We start from the raw sequence: 5,604 nt of genomic DNA, 5'->3' as shown, positions 1-5,604 counted from the left end.
GCTGCAGACATTTGAGAAGATGTCTTTTGTGTCAGAACTAAAGGTTAGAGTTTCATCTAATCTGTTTCAGTTTTTATTCATAGTTACTCGCCCTCCATAATGTCTGCACTGGAATTTGTAGATCCACGATTCCATTTTTTCCATCCGTCTGTCCATGCATGCATGCATGCATGTATGTCTCTTCTATTTTTTAATTATTATAAATATTCCACTGAGGAGAGAGCCAGTTTCCAACAAAGATACAAAGTTCCATCTTTGGGATGTAATCAACACAGACAAATTCACATTTGGAACTTGAGAACAGTCTTGCATATTTTTACTGTTCCACTCTCAGATTGAACTTGTAATGTACGGATTAGCCGGTCGATTTCTCTTTCTGAAAATCCCAGTTGATCCAGATTCTTCTTTCAGTATTTACCAACAAAACCTAGGGCTCCAATTATTATAGGACTATCAATATGAACTCATAGTCTGGATATAGAAGCTGGAGGTATCGAAGCAGGTGTCCATAGATATCTTCTTTTACTTGGATTTTCAAAGAGATATTTAATATCTGCAGGGCAGCTGACCTGTATGATGGTACAATACCTTTGTCCCTCTGTCCCAAACAACAACATCTGGCCTGTTATGTTTACATTTGTATGTATGTATGTATGTATGTAGAAGTCGACTTTGCCTCTCATCTTTTCAGGGTCGATAAAATAAGTACCAGTTACTTACTGAGGTCGATGTAATCGTCTTACTCCCTGCCCCCAAACTGCTGGCCTTGTGCCAAAATTTTAACTCAGTTTTGTTCATTGTAAACAGCCAACACCAAATAACCTTATGTGCAGTAATAAACACTAATTACCAGTGTGCCTCCAGAAAAGATAGGTCGAACAACGATACATTCTCAGCAAAACAAGCAACAAACAGACCTCGCGCCTGAGAATTTATGTTAAAGTTACACCTGTCTCTGGAATACCCAGCCACTTGGATGTAGATTTAATGAGTTTGGTTGATGGAACAACTCAATGTATAGCATTGAAGCTGACAAAAGATCTCTCTCTCTCACTGTTTCTCCATATTGCAACATTTATCACCACCACCATCACCTGCCGACCAACTGAAAAATCTTGAAAAAAGAGAAGTTATGGGCGTCACACTCACTTTCTGCCTCTTATTCACTGTAATGAATTATTACCAGAAGAAAAAAATTATTAAATAAAATCATTATTATTTCATGCATTTTTTGTTTTTTTTGTTCATCGGGGAATATAGATAGGTAGGGTTTTTCGTGACTGATTTTATGAGAAAGAGAGAGAGAGAGAGAGAGAGAGAGAGAGAGGGGGGAAGAGAATCTGTTTCATACTGAGAGAGAGAAAGAAGGAAGAGTGTGAGGAAAGTTGAGAGAAAAAACAGTTAAATTTAGAAAGGGGAGAAGAGTGAGATTAAAAAAAGAGAGAAACACAGCGAAGAAAGAAGAATGAATTAAAGATGGAAAGATAAAGCGAAAAAGAATAAGAGGATACAGAAATAGAAAGAGAGAGAGGGAGAGAGATGAAGGAAACGGCAGAGAGATGTACATCTTGGAAAAGAAGGGAGAACGACTGAGTGTTGTTGGACATGCGGAAGCAAAACTTTCGTTTACTTTCTCTTAAAAGACAGGTGACTCTAAAGGGGTGTCTTAAGGAAACTCATTTCCGACACTCAGAGTCTATGTGTGTGAGGTTGTAATTGTTTTGACTGACAAGCAACTCACCTGAACGAGAGGGAGAGAGAGAGACATAGAGAGAGAGAGAGAGAGAGAGAGAGAGAGGCAGAGAGAGAGAGAGAGAGAGAGAGAGAGAGAGAGAGAGAGAGGTGTGGTGGAAACTAAGATTCTCTCGAAAAGATTTCGTTTGTTGCATTGCCAAGTTGTGACATTCATGCTTTTCACCTCCGCCAAGGAAGGAGGTTACGTTTTCATCGGCGCTGATTTGTCCTTCTATTTTCTTTTTCCAACGATATAGAGTAATAAAAATAATAAAAATAAAAATAATATATATAATAATATATAATATGATAATAAGTAATAAAAATAAGCAGAACGGTTTCAACTAATGTACACAAAACAAAGTTAATTTGTCGTTTAGACACGGGTCAACTCTGATCGAAAAGTGCTATAAATCCAAGGGCATCCTGTATTTTCTTATACACCGAGAAGAAGCCTAGATCACATTTTCTAACGTGTCCATTTTTTTTTTTATGACGATAAGGTATGAACTAGTGAAATTTGGCTGCTATTTCTAGCAGGTCGAGTTTCTTGGCTCCGGTGACAGAAATCGTAATACATCGAACAAAACCGTATTTAGTGGATTTATAAGTTAGTGGTGGGCATGTCTGTATCTTAGAATTATACACAGACTTCCATATTTCGGTAAATTTTCGGAAAGTACACTCGCACGCATTTCACGAAGGTAAAAAAAAAAAAACCTTCGATTTTTTTTTTACGTGGAATCAAGTATCCTGACCTCTTAATGTGCCACAAACCCCAAGTCGACCTTGGCGGAATTTGAACTCAGAATGTAAAGACAGACGAAATACCGCCAAGCATTTCGCCCGGGGTGCTAACGTTTCTGCCAGCTCGCCACCTTTTGAGACTGTTCATTAAAAAAAAAAAATAGTGGGGTGACTACCCAGATAACGTAGTGTTAGATATCACTTCAAAGATGAGATGGGCATGGTTGGAATGCTTTTGCTCATGGCTCTAGTCAATCATGGCTGACATGGGACAAACAACAACAAAACTCTTTGTTTACAGAAGGTAAAGACAAAAATAGAAGATAAAAAAAAAGCAAAAATATAAGAGGATAAATAGCAGCAGAGAGAAAACAGACATTTAGATTAAGCTTATCAGAAAACAGCCAATGTTCTTAGACTAAGCTTCTGTTATCTTCCAGAACATTTCTGTTTAAAGAAAATAAAGAATAACATGGAATAGAGTGAAAAAACAAACAAAAATCAAAAGAAAAAACAAACAAAAGAGAAAATATTTTTCTTCTTTATTTTCATTCCCTGTTGTATGGCATATTGATCGACCCTTGACAGTTCTGGGAACATGTCAGCTTTTCTTTGATAAGGGGTAGCTAACCCCTCACTCACTGGCCTATCCTCTTCCACCAGACAGAACCATAAATCCAAACCATAAACACATATACATCATATCTCATGCAATGAAATATGGTCAGAGCTGAGCCATTTTAATGTTTCTTTGTGTCAACCATGTATATTTTTGTACAGCACGCCTTTCATCCTTTTGGGGTTGATAAATTAAGTGAGGAAACTGAGGGAGCCAGTCGGTCTAATTGTGCCAAGAGTAGAAAGGGTTGTTTTCATGGCACTAGTTAGACTGAATAGCAGTCCAGAAAATGGGAAGAAAGATGTAATTTGCTCTGCTAAGTCTGACTTACATTCATCAAAGAACAAGTGAGAGCATGCTGTTAACCCAGCAGTGAAAGCCATGGTTAAGATGCTAAAATGAAATTATTGCGGCGAAACAAGAAACATCAGTTGGTCAGTGATGACACAATCCTGATGGCTGACAGCTGATCTATTAATGAGATTATAACACTCGCTAATCAACCATATCAGTTTTAGAATATTATTGACAGTGTTGTTTTGAATGAGATGGACTTAACCAAATGAAATCTGATAGAAAGGAAATTCTCAAACTATGATGGCATCAAGCAATGATTCCTGTCTGTCAGGTTTGATGTCCTGGTCGAGCAACACAAGCGTCTGCTCTTGGACTGTCTAAATGTGTGTGGATGTGTGTGGGGAAACATTACTAAAATGTAGAATGTTCATGAGTAAGCCATTGGAGACACAAGTGACACAACATTTACAACAAACAAAAACCGAGGTTTCTTTCCCAAGAAAGGTAAGGTAATGTTGAGTGTATCGCATTGGAATAGGTATTTTAAAATAAAAGTCATGGAGCACGAGGGTTTTTGAAAATTGGTTACCTGAGAGCATCCATTCAAAAGGTGTTGTCTGCTTGGAATTCTCTGTGAAAGGATGTCCAAGATAATCATTGTTTCATAGAATTGGGATAATTACCTTACTTGGAAACAGATGAGAGTTGGCCTCAGGAATGGCGTTTAGCAGCCAAAAAAAAAAAACTCTGCTCCAAGATATTGTATAACCCATGCAAACATATAAAATGGTGATGATGATGATGATGATAACAACATCATAGTTGAATGCTCAGCACCTCAACTTGTTTTTAAATTGGTTCATTGTTTTTCTTTTTTTTTTGCATTAGGATTTCTGGAAGGCATAGGAATATTCCCTAGAGAGACACCACATAAAAGTACCTGAATAGTGCCATGTGAAAGCTCCCAGCACACACTGTAAAGTGGTTGGCATTAGGAAGGGCATGCAGCCATAGAAATCAGACAGGGTCCTGGTACAGTTCTCCGGTTTACCAGTTCCAATCAAACCATCTAATCCATGCCAGCATAGAAAGTGGAAATTAAATGATGATGATGTCCAAGAGAGAGAGAGAGAGAGAGAGAGAGAGAGAGAGAGAGAGAGAGAGAGAGAGAGAGAGAGAGAGAGAGAGAGAGAGAGTTTGGAGATAAGATTATATATTTATTCAATACATTCTGACATGAGTTTCATTTATGAAACTTTCTGTTATGTAAGGCATTACATTACAATCAGATTGCATTACCAAATCATCAGAGTTTGTATTAAAAATGAAAAAATTAACCTTCTAGCATTTTGAAAACAATTTGACAGACTCGTCATTTCAAAAGAATCTATTTCTGTCAAGAAATCAAGACTCTGTTGGGCAGAAATGTATCTGTTACACTGCTGTGAAGTGTCATAAGGCTAATTTTTCGTTTGTTATAAAAATTTTGATGATTTGATGATGTAATCTGTTCGTAAGATAATAGATATTTTCTTTAACAAAAAATAGGTATAAGAATGTATTAAATAGGTTAAAACCTTATCTCCAACACTTCGTGTTCAGAATATCGATGGAGAAATACAAGTTATTCCAAAACATAATTCGATGTCCCTTTACGGACGGATCTTTCCAATTATAAAGGAACATGTGGAGTTCTTGACATTGGCTATACATTATGCCCTATATAGTGCCCCATACAAATATCAATATATATTTTTGTTGCTATTCTTCTATTGTATGAGTTATAAGGAACCACGATGTGTTCCTGGTGTTCAATAATCGATTTTGATTTTTTTTTTCTAGGACTTTCAACTACTTTTGTTGTTTAAATAAGTAAAGTTACATGGCATAGATGTAGAGATCGATTATGTACATAAATAATACAGCAATAATCGCAAAGTTTGTTTTCTTTTACGTGTGTAGCGAGACTCTTAACCTCACAGCCGACTAAACGTGTGACATTTTATACTGATTATTCGTTTCGAATGAAATAAATATAAAATAATAAAGTATCATATCTGCACCAGATCAGTTTAACCGAACCGATATATGATCAAAAGCGTTTCAGCAATGACTATCACTAACTATATCCTTGTTATCAAAATAAATAATTATAACGAATAATCAATAAAAAAAGAAGGTCACGCAAGAAAGTCAGGACGATCTGA

The sequence above is a fragment of the Octopus bimaculoides genome, chromosome 13 (assembly GCF_046866305.1).
Source record: "Octopus bimaculoides isolate indiv1 chromosome 13, ASM4686630v1, whole genome shotgun sequence".
Lineage (NCBI taxonomy): Eukaryota > Metazoa > Mollusca > Cephalopoda > Octopoda > Octopodidae > Octopus > Octopus bimaculoides.
The sequence above is the reverse complement of the archived record's forward strand: the minus strand, read 5'-3'. Positions refer to the sequence as shown.